The 11,896-nt window shown below is 42.8% G+C and overlaps 1 long non-coding RNA gene across 1 annotated transcript; it reads right to left on the bottom strand.

Annotated features, from left to right (window-relative positions):
* Nucleotides 1-6,071: 6,071 nt before the first annotated feature.
* Nucleotides 6,072-7,781, bottom strand: LOC118404643. Its single transcript, XR_004829785.1, has 3 exons — nt 7,033-7,781; nt 6,529-6,643; nt 6,072-6,367 (listed from the first exon to the last, which is right to left on the bottom strand). It is a non-coding gene; the product is annotated as an uncharacterized LOC118404643 (long non-coding RNA).
* Nucleotides 7,782-11,896: the final 4,115 nt, after the last annotated feature.

Here is an 11,896-nt window from a genome sequence, read left to right as displayed (position 1 = left end):
CATATTTAATCAGAGTTGTAATACAAGTGAGAAGTTTCCATCATTTACCACACACGATGAGACTATAACATTTTCTCATCAATTATGCAAATTAGAGTCTTTATTTTACATAATATTTTTATCAATATTCTTCTTCTCAGTTACAAATGTAACGTGTTGCAATGGTCCTACAATGGAGCAGAGCGTATTTAAACGATTTCCTCATTAACTATGCAAATCAGATTCCAATTTGCAGAATCAATGTTTAATTACATGAAGCATCACTTAACCTATCGACATATTTAAAATCATGACAATCCGTCAACCTCTTCTATAGTTATTCCCTTTTTAAAGTTTGTCACTAAACCGGCCCTGCAGTTCCAAAACAAGCCGCTAAGGTCCCAAACCTATACCACTTACTTAAGGCGTCAAGAGCTGTCTACCACTCAAAAATCATAGCCGCAGCATGTTCAGAACTCGAGATATCAAACCCGGAAGGTCCGCTGCAGTACCGTAACGGACCACTAGGGGACCCAAAATATAATCGTTTTCAGGTCTCATCAAGACCTACACACATACTGAATATCAATACAATCGATCCAGGCGTTTTGTGTTATGCTGTAACGCACACACATACAAACGCTACCCAAAATATAACCTTCTTGGCGAATTTAACAAGGATGAATGGAGACAAACATTCATGTTGTCAATGTACACGCAACGCCACCACACACCCTGTGCCCTTCCCATGGTTCCCATGACCTTATCGTCGCCCTTGGTAATCTCGAGCCGTAACACGCGTACGTTAGTGAAGCTCGTGTAGGGTTATTGGATATCCTGCATCCTAGGGTAAGGGAAAGCAGGCTCGTGTTTATGACATCTAAATTTATTTGGCATTTGGTGTTTAACGTTACTACCTGGGCAGGTTTTAATGTAAACAGCATGATCTGTGTGCATGTGGTACAAACAGAAACACTTCCACTGACAGAGGATCACATTTCTGAAGCTAATTCAAGTACATGGTGCCAACATAATTAACGTTAGCCCATGGCTACTTCCCCTCAGCCAATGAGGAGCCCCCATTTTCTGTTGATATATCCACATAGTATGGTGCTACGAAAAAAAGTTACCTATTCTTTCTGCGCAGTGATTGACTCATCCATATGAAGCTATGGGGTGGTGCCTGGAGTCGCGCGAAGATGTGATACATATAACATTCCCCAGACTGAGTGGGTGGGTGGGTGGGCGGGCGAAAAAGAAAAAAACTGCGCTCCATCGTGCCTACCTCTTTTCCCTTGTCCCACTCCTTCTATCCCATGTTCACGTCTTCGACGGATTCCAGGCTGTGCGGATGAGTCCGTCAAACTGCATGTGAATAGTCTATCCTGCCTTTATATGGGATTGGGTCTTCGCCTAATATAGGCATCGCCAATCACAGCGCAGGAAAGATAGTTACCTATTCTTTCTGCGCAGTGATTGACTCATCCATATGAAGCTATGGGGTGGTGCCTTCCGTCGCGCCTCTTCTTTTTAGTATCATTACCTGAGTTGCGTGGCATCCAAGCTTCTTGGTGCGTGTGTGGGTTCTAGGAGACCAACCGCTGACTCCACGCTAATAGGGAACGCGTGCGGTGTATACCCAAGGACGACAGTGGACGCATAGTCAACATACTCAACATAGTCTATTGACAACTTCTTATGGAACCGTTCCATGATGGTAAACAACCAGCACCACACAGTGCGTGACGTAACCACTAGCGGACTCTACCACTTATATGGGTGGTGGTCCAGACCTACCATAACAATCACTATACAATATTGGTGCTACTATTCTTCCTTCTTACATATGCATACCTCCTACTATTCCTAATCTCATCCTAACTTTCCTTCACTCCATCGTTCATAAATATCCATACCTCCTACTATCCCCAATCTCATCTTAACCTTCCTTGACTCTATCGTTCTCTCCCACTCTCATCCTTACTTCTCCCACTCTCATCCGCCAAGTTCTTCACACCATCATTCTCTATTCCTTTCTACCCCAACCTCCATTCATTATTCTTTTAACTACCCCAACCTCCATTCATTATTCTTTTATTCGTGTCCTGCTTATCGGAAGTGAATCAACTACAATAAAACTAATGTGCAGTCTAATACTTTTTATTTCTTGCATCGCCGGCGGTCCTCTTCTAAAAACTACTAGAAGTGTCCTCTGTCAGATGTTGCAAACTCCAAATATACTTCCAACCCCATAAATAGAATAGACACGGTACGTAACAATGGTCTATTATCGCAGCAGATGTAACTTTCGTATAACGGATCTCTCCAAATTCGACGTACACAAATGGCCCAGACATATTGCAAGAATAAATACCCAATATAATCCCATTTCTCCCTATCAGAACTCGGGTATAAACAAAAAAAAAAAAAAATGTCGACATTCGGTTTCAAATATTTGTTTCAACTGCCGTTTAGCAAACCAAGCTACGTCACATACATTGGGATAATTGTATCTAAACAAAAAAATGTGTATTGAAGTGTTAAGAGTCCTCCTCACTACGTACTGTTCTAGCTTTTCACTGATAACAACCTCTCTGGAAAATCCACTAACCCTTGAATTGATGAGCATACTTGACGAAACCAGTTTTGGCCAATGCCATATCTTGCGCTGGGTAGCCAACCCTATATTACTAGGTCTAGGTTGAAAAGCATATGTGATAAATTGAAGACATTCTATATTATGTGCAGCAAAACCTTCATGTCTTCTATAAATAAGCCTTAACCCTGTGTGTGCCAATAAAGGCTGACAGTTAGAAAGTAAGCAGTGACCTTTCAATACTGGCTATATTAACCTGAAACTTTTATAGCGTCATCTTTGGACTCATTACAGCTAAACATGTCAGATCTACCTACGAAACAAAATTAGACTTTGGCCTAAATGTTTCGATAAAACGACAAAATAACTGCTGCCTTTTAACTTTCGTGCCTCGTCAAGTTATCAACAAATTACTACCCAAGATACACGAACCTGTATTTATCCATGGCACTTTATATTAAACATGCTCCTTTTCAAATTACTTATAAACCATAAGCGCTGGAACGTACTACCAAGTAAAGAAAATGGAGACAGACGAAAACAGCAAACCGATTTATTAACTAGTTGTTTCTCAACATTACAACGAAAAAATGTCACTTCCTGGACAACTTCTGACGTTGATGTGTTTTAATGAAAAACAAGCAAATACAGTGGTCATCCCTACAGTGAACTCTAAGACAGTATAGATGTTCTTTTTTTTTTACGAAGAAAGCGTTTAACAGACGCCCTCTAACATATTCTGTTACTGCAAAATGGAAGTTCAGGTCACAATTCGAACGTACGAGAGAGTAAAAAAAATTCTGGGGCTGTTGTCTCTGTTTCTGAATTCTAAGTCTAGTTTTAAACTTCTTGATCCCTTTGCTTGGCCACCATCCCTGCCTGTACGCCGCCCTCCCATATGGTTTGCTGCGTGTACTTCTCAGCTGGCTGGTGGGTCTAAGTTGCTGAACTTGAGGTGGTATTTTCAGACGTCCTCGCATCACCCCCACACGCGTTGTACTGTATGCTTCCTGTAACATATTTATCATATTGCATGTCCTTCGGGATGAAGGTATCCTTTCTCTTGAAAACCTGTACCAACTAACGAATACGTCGTTGGTTACGAATGTTCTACGACAATGTTGCTCTGTCTCTTGTACTTCAAAGAAAACGTACGTGTACCAAGAATCATAGCGATACAATAGCGTGTTGAAAAACGAACGAATGATACTCGTAATTAGTTCAAACTCCTTGCAGTTATACGTATATAAGTGCCAACTTTTAATCTTGTGCTGTCTGTCCTAAAACTATCCACGACGTACTATTCTCTACATTGCACACCGTAATCTTCACAATTGTCGGCCTCGACTTCAGTGCTTCTGTAGATATTTTCTCAATCGCGTTAAAAACTGCTTGCCGTTCTCGTTATCTACACGGGATCCATCAACAATCTGCAATGCCACAAATCTCACCCAAAGTATCGGACAGTCTCGGTATGTACCATCACGAAGTTAACCAAAACCTGTCGTAGTCAGCCAGCCAAACTGTACTATTCTCATTTCCTACATGTGGCTGCCCTGTCGCACGACCAACTATATCAGCCTAGAGTTGTCCCTCGACTTGTCAAGTAACAAACCGAACGAAAACCAAGTCCTGTTATCAGCCTGAAGCTGTCCAATAACTAATAGTACGGCTTCATAGCACACAAAAATTGTCCTTCAGTCTTAAACTCCACCTGTGGTTGTCCCACAACTTGTCGCATAACAAACAAAATAAAAAACTGTCCGCCAGCTATGTTACCTACCTAGGCTTGTCTAAACAACCTGTCGTGCGACCAACCACTAACACCTGGGTAACAAATTTGTAACAACGTATCAACAGAAAACTGTCTAACAGTCTCTTTACTTCTCTAGTCTAAAAACTTTCCAACAGTCTTGCTGCTTACCTGGGGTTACTCAACAATCTGTCGTACAACAACACACAAAACTATCTAACAGCCTTTTTAATTCTCTGAGGTTGTCTAACAACCTGTCACACGACAACAACAAACAAAAATGTCCAACAGTTTTGCTGCTTACCTGGGGTTGCTAAACAATCTATCGTACGACAACCCACAAAACTGTCTAACAGCCTTTTTACTTCTCTGGGGTTGTCTAACAACCTGTCGCACGACAACAACAAACAAAAAATGTCCAACAGTCTTGTTGGCTTCCTGGAGTTGCTCAACAATCTGTCGTACGACAGCACAGCGTCACAAAACTGTCGAGCAGCCTTTTTACTTCTCTGGGGTTGTCTAACCAACCTGTCGCACGACAACAACAAACAAAACTGTCCAACAGTCTTGTTACCTACCCGGGGTTGTCGAACAACCTGTCATACGACAACAGCAAACAAAAAACTGTCGTACACTGTTGTTACTCTACCTGGCGTTGTCTCACTGCCTGTCGCACGACAACAAACCAAACTGTCCAACAGTCCTGTTACCTGCCTGGTGCTGTCCCACAGCCTGTCGCACGACAACAAACCAAACTGTCCAACAGTCTTGTTACTTGCCTGGTGCTGTCCCACAGCCTGTCGTACATCAACCAACCAAACTGTCCAACAGTCTTGTTACCTGGTTGGTGCTGTCCCACAACCCGCCGTACATCAACAAACCAAACTGTCCAACAGTCTTGTTACCTGCCTAGTGCTGTCCCACAGCCTATCGTACATCAACGAACCAAACTGTCCAACAGTCCTGTTACTTGCCTGGTGCTGTCCCACAGCTTGTCGTACATCAACGAACCAAACTGCCCAACAGTCCTGTTACTTGCCTGGTGTTGTCCCACAACCTGTCGTACATCAACAAACTGTCCGACAGCCCTGTTACTTGCCTGGTGCCGTCCCACAGCCTGTCGTACATCAACAAACAAAACTGTCCAACAGTCTTGTTACCTGCCTGGTGCTGTCCCACAGCCTGTCGTACATCAACAAACAAAACTGTCCAACAGTCCTGTTACTTGCCTGGTGCTGTCCCACAGCCTATCGTATACATCAACAAACAAAACTGTCCAACAGTCTTGTTACCTGCCTGGTGCTGTCCCACAGCCTGTCGTACATCAACAAACAAAACTGTCCAACAGTCCTGTTACCTGCCTGGTGCTATCCCACAACCCGTCGTCCATCCACAAACAAAACTATCCAATAGTCTTGTACACTTACCTGGGGTTGTCCAACAACCTGTCGCATGACAACTACAAACAAAACTGTCCAACAGTCTTGTTACTTACCTGGGGTTGTCCAACAACCTGTCGCATGACAACTACAAACAAAACTGTCCAACAGTCTTGTTACTTACCTGGGGTTGTCCAACAACCTGTCGCATGACAACAACAACAAAACTTTCCAGCAGTCTTGTTATCTCTCTGGGGTTGTTTACAGCATGTCGTACGACAACAGCAAACAAAAAAACTGTCCAACAGTTCAATTGTCCAACAAACTATTGCATGACACCAACCAGACAAAAAACTGCAAGCACTTTTTTTTCTACCTAGGGTTGTCCAAGAACCTGTCAAGCGAGAAACCCAACAAAAAGCAAATCGGCTCATAAACAAAAATCAAATCACCTGAAATCTCGCTACAAACTCGAGGTTGTCTGCCGACCTGACGAGCAACAAGATAACAACCTCTAGCTGAGATATAGGACACACCTTAGGAAAACTGCCGCAGTGGTTGACAGCTGTCTGAGCGTCTTGAGGCCTGGTCCCTCAGCTTTTCGGGTTGCTGAATGCTGGCTGGTCCACAAAATGCAATGCCCAGAATCGCCGAACCTAACTTCAAAATTAAACAAAGCAAATATACAGAAAAAAACAAAGGAAAATACGTAAAATAAGGCAATACGTTAGACTCCTTCCACAACAACAACAACAAACGTGATAGGCAGACAAAAAACTATACCAAATACTGTCAAAAGCCTTTCAAACAACGTAACTCACCCATAGAGCTACCAGTGATAAGTTGAAGCCTCCGACTCTTTCTTGATAAAAAAGGTCGGGCTCTGCTCCGAGCGTGTGGAAACTGGAACAACGTTGCACCGCTTCATAAAGGCTCCTATGGCGAAAAGACGGGGTAAACGGCAGCCCTAGCGGTGGCTCAGCTGTATCAACATACCTAACTCAAATGAGACCACACAAAATTAATTATACCAAGCCTATTTTACCAAATAGAATCACTCACACCTGCGCACGCGAAACATGTGCGATGCGCAAACATATGCAAATTACGAGTCGCTAAACGAAATGACCGACAGAATAGTTGCTGACCAACAAAACACACCATAATCATACAAAAGGGGAAAACAGGAAAATAAAATCAAGAAGGAACAAGAAAGAAAACAGCCGAGGGATCCACTAGAAAAAACAGCCAACGTAGGAAGACAAATCAAAATGGAAAATTCCACAAGACGCCAAAAATGGCGGCGAGCTCAAAACCTTGCGTACCTGCTTGGCTTGTAAATCCTACGCCCGTAGGAAACTACTCTATCTTCTCTGTTGTCGGCAAGTTTCCCTACCCGTTCCCAGAAGGTCGTAGATATCGCAGACTTGTCCTGGTGAGTCTCACTGTCAAAAACAGTGTTACTGGTGCTCTGCTATGGAACATCCGGCTCATTCACAAGGCTGCTGCGTCAGTCATGCTGGGGTCGGCCGTGCCGGCGGTGTGACTTGCCTTCTCCGTCGACGTCCTTTCAGACAGTACTGCATATACCTGTGATGTCTAACAAACGCCCAAAATAAGCGTCTATTCTCGCAGTGAGACATGCTTTCTTCCATAACCCATACACAATGCCCGGCACGCCAGTGTCTGCGAGAAGAACGGACCTCAGCATGACAAAGAGCGATACACGTGCAAAACGCAGACAACTCACATTCGTCCCTACGCAGCAACAACTTCTCGCAGTTTCACAAAGCAAAATAAAATACGAAATCTTCATGACACTAAAAGGGCAATCTTCGAAATCTGTACTCCCTGTAAACGCAAACGAGGTAAATACTCGGTCTCTCTTCTACACCCCGAAAACCTGCTGGCGGTCTTTCTGTGGATCTTCTGTGTTTCCGTAGCCATGGCGTCGACGAACCGGCTGTGGGGAGGAGTCCGTCAAACTGCATGTGAATAGTCTATCCTGCCTTTATATGGGATTGGGTCTTCGCCTAATATAGGCATCGCCAATCACAGCGCAGGAAAGATAGTGTGCTGCTATTTCATGCAAATGAAAAAAAAAAAAACTGTGGTGATATCAAGAAAACTGTGGTGATATCAGCCTAAAAAGTGTGGGTGCTATAGGCATGTGACCTGTTCTGACCAACCCTAGCTTACCTTTGAGCCCATCTTCTGGGACTAGAATTGTGTCAGGTGATAACTGACCAATCCCACTCTTCACTTCTAATTGCCCAGAGGAATATCACCAGACTTTCTGTCTCTCCGGGTACCTTGGCCGGGGAGGTCTTGACAAGATTAATGACCGTGTGTTGTTACAGCCTGACAGTCTGTCACAGCTTTTCAAGCAATAACAAGGAAGATTGTGGACTTTTAGGACAAAATAAAGTAACATTTTGCAAAGCTGATGAACTAGAAAAGCTTCGGGGAAGTATGCCATGGGCTAAGTTAGTTACCCCATGGCCTTGGGCTCGTTTTCTGTGTATATCGCCAGGCCCGACACCTCGGGGATTTCTAGTCTCCCCTCGGGCTTCGCCCTCGGGGACACTAGAAACCCCTCGGTGGGCGGGCCTGGTGATATACACAGAAACCTCACCCCGCCCATGGGGTAACTATTACTTATCTGCCACAAAAAGTGAAATGTCGTGTCGGGTCTCATGTTTCATGGGATCCATAAATGTATAGTACCCGGTACCCAGGGCCTAGACGCAAATTACATGGGACCCCTCAGATAGCCTCGCCTTTTTCATATGTCACGTTGCACGTAGTACATCGCTGACGTGCAGCTAGCATTTATGGGTATGGCCGCTGCTTTGTTGGTATCATAAACCCTCGCGGGACGCACATAGATAAAATAGGGCTTACAAGCAGACTCAGCCACAAAACTACTAGACAGCTAACGTTGTACACGTGATCTTAGATTATGGCATGTGACAAGCCGTCGTGGTGCAACAATGGAACACGACATTACACGTAACGTTAACAGTCAACATTTAACGTTACATGTGTTAACTGGAGACGGATTTGTCTCGAAATTACTTGCTTCACGGCCATGCATCTCATTTAATTTAAAGCATTGTTTACACCTGTCAGCCGTGGCGTGACCTGTAAATGAGACCCAGACAGGAGTTTGCCCTGAGTAGAGTGTGTAAACACTGTGGGCACAGGGCAGTTAATTAATGACTATATTTCTGCTTGTCTGTACTCACTGGCCCGTTCTCGACACCTGAGTTAAAGTTATATACCATAAAGGTGTGGGGTTATTATGGACAAGGATCTCCAAGCCAAAGTAAGGAGTCAATGTGCTCTAGATAAGAATGTTGCAACAACAGGCTTTAACAATGAGAATGAGAATGATCAGGGTCCTCGTATCTGCTTGGATATCATCCATTACGAACTCAGTGCTTTCACAGACTAAAGAGTCGTCTATCGCTTATGTCTGCATGTCAAAGTATGATTGAGAAATGAGCTTTTAGATATAACAGTTAATGTGTAAAAATTCTGGGGGTTGACGGTGAGACTGAGAATAAAGTTTAGGTGGCGAGCCCGGACAAGACGTTCGGCCTTACCAATGTGTTCCCGACTGTGCATGTGGTACCACAACAGTGTCGTCCTCCCCCCAAGTACCCTGCCGTGCCCCGGCAGATGCCTTCCCACCGCCCGCAGTAGTTTCAGACGCGCGCTGATCATGTTGGGAGCCCGGCTCGGTGTGCTGTATGTACGGCAGTGGGAGCAGAGCTGCGTGATCAGGGCAGGGGTGAATGACAAGAAATTAGCATATTGCATGATGCAAGACTCCAGCCGGGGTCGTGTCAGGTCACCGTACTGCAAGAACGCGTCCTCTAGCGTCAACATGTATAAATGCAGATAAACTTACTAGTAAGTGAAACATAGGGTCACATAGCAATACAAAATTTTGTCGTAACGATAGTTCACCTTTATCCGCGGGGTCACCTATTATATCTGTTTTTATCTTAAATATCAAGTCGGCGAACAGTGGTCTCAAATTTTGCAATTTGAAATCACGGTCCATCAACTCGATATTCCGAAATAACCCAACATTTAATTTAATAGAAAACCCCTCGGATGTCTATCGCAAGTAGCAGTTTAAATCAAACATGATAGCATCCTCTGATTTATGTTTGGGGCTGACCAAAAGGCGTCAGGGTGGTTTCTGGCTTCACCGCTGTAGCGTTATTGTGCCGTCCGAATAGTCGTCCTTGTCACCACATTAAAGTATGGGTTGTTACCATAATGATTGCGTTCTGACTTCCCTTCTTTCTTCTTTTTCTCTACATTATTCTGCTTTTGGCTCTTTGGTGTGTAACTAGTTTTGAAGGTTCACTCTGGGTACCCGTGTCTAGTGCTGGATGATCCTGGATATTCGACTTCTTATCTATCTCAAGTTGTTCTTTTGTTATAATGAGCACGCATCTAATATCAATTTCATCAAATTTGTGGATACTGTACCTCCCAGCTTCCCAGCTTCAGACAACAGACAGACCGTCGAAACTTTTGTAGAGGAAAATAACAACTAACCGTTCTTGGTGGAAGACCAATGTGCAGATGTTGGCACATTGGCGCACCAAATCCGTAATGTGTTTGGGGTACACAGATTAGCCAAAGCGGCTCGGTGGGCGTCACTTCAACGTCAGGGAAAGTCGTGTAAAGTGCCTTTCCGAGGAGAGGAGAAAATAAGGTTGTTAACCTAAGAAAAGTATGTTGAAATACTATTATTTCATAGTGGTAACCTCAAATGACGACAATTCCATACTTGAGGCATTCGGAAGTTAAGTGAAAGTTAACACCTTTGAATTAGGGTACTTGGATAATTGATGAGAAAATATTCAAATAACCCTATTTGTTGAAATACATTGAAAATAACAAAATATGATTTTCATACTGAACAAGTTCTGTGTTTGGTTGGAAATGATGAGAAACTAAAACAATTCATTAAAATGAGAATCTTGTCAATTATTAACATTCATACCACACCACACCACACCAGTCCTGATAGCAACATCAATTATTGTCGAAGGTACTAGTATAGTCTCAAAGGGTAGTGGAACTCTGGTTTGAAGTACGAGGGTGGTTCAGAAAGTAATGGCTCATTTTTTCATCGAATGAAATTTGGCACAAAGGTAACGACATATATCCTCTTGATATTGAAATACGTGTGTGTATCTCAATTTGTTTTGTTGTTTTCAAATTCCTATGGGTAAGTACGTTGATTTTAAGATGACCCTTGGAAGCTTGTCAGAGGATCAGTACCTCTCGATCTGGCCCACTTATAACAATTGTACTGTAGGAAGCTGAGATTTTTGATATTGACTGTCTTTATAAGCTACATGCCAATATTCATTTCTGAACTCTCAACGGTTCCTCTTCTACAGCTGCTAGACTGGAGTGAGTTGCTACATTACAGGCAGTTTGAATATTAGCCAAATACGTGATTTTTATTAAAGGTTTTTGTCATTAACCAAAAGATAAACAATAATCAACTATTAAAAGACCAGGAAGTGTGAGTTTGATACCTCTCAGTTAATAAGAAAACTCTGAACAACAAATTAAGATATTTCAATATTTTGTATCTTGTACAATAGTTGTGCAATACAGTTATTATGAATTTACCTTTGTGCCAAATTTCAACTTATTCAATGAAAAAATGAGCCTGTTATAAAATCAACTAGAGTTCCACGACCCCATACCTTCGCCAAATGATTCTACCCTCTACAACTGCTGTATTAATCCTGTTTGTCATTAGTTATGCAAATAAGGTCCTCATTTACATAAATTGTATTAGTTGATCATCTCCTTCACCAAACAGACGTACACAATCTAAGAAAGCAGGCTTAATCGCATTTTCTGATAATGCATGCAAATAAGGACCTCATTTACATAATTAATGTTCAACGATGTTCACCTCTCCTTCTCAGTTATAAATGTCAGATGTTGTAATGGTCCTATAATTGCACTGAGCATGTTAAGACGATTTTCTAAGTAATTATGCAAATTAGATTGCAATCTGCATAATTAATATGTAATTATTAAGCATCACTTAAGCTCTCTGCGTACCAAATATCATGACAATCCGTCAACCCCTTCGAGTTATTCCCTTTAAAGTCAGACACTAAACCTGCCCTGCAGTTC

This window comes from Branchiostoma floridae, chromosome 17 (assembly GCF_000003815.2).
Source record: "Branchiostoma floridae strain S238N-H82 chromosome 17, Bfl_VNyyK, whole genome shotgun sequence".
Lineage (NCBI taxonomy): Eukaryota > Metazoa > Chordata > Leptocardii > Amphioxiformes > Branchiostomatidae > Branchiostoma > Branchiostoma floridae.
The sequence above is the reverse complement of the archived record's forward strand: the minus strand, read 5'-3'. Positions and strand labels throughout refer to the sequence as shown.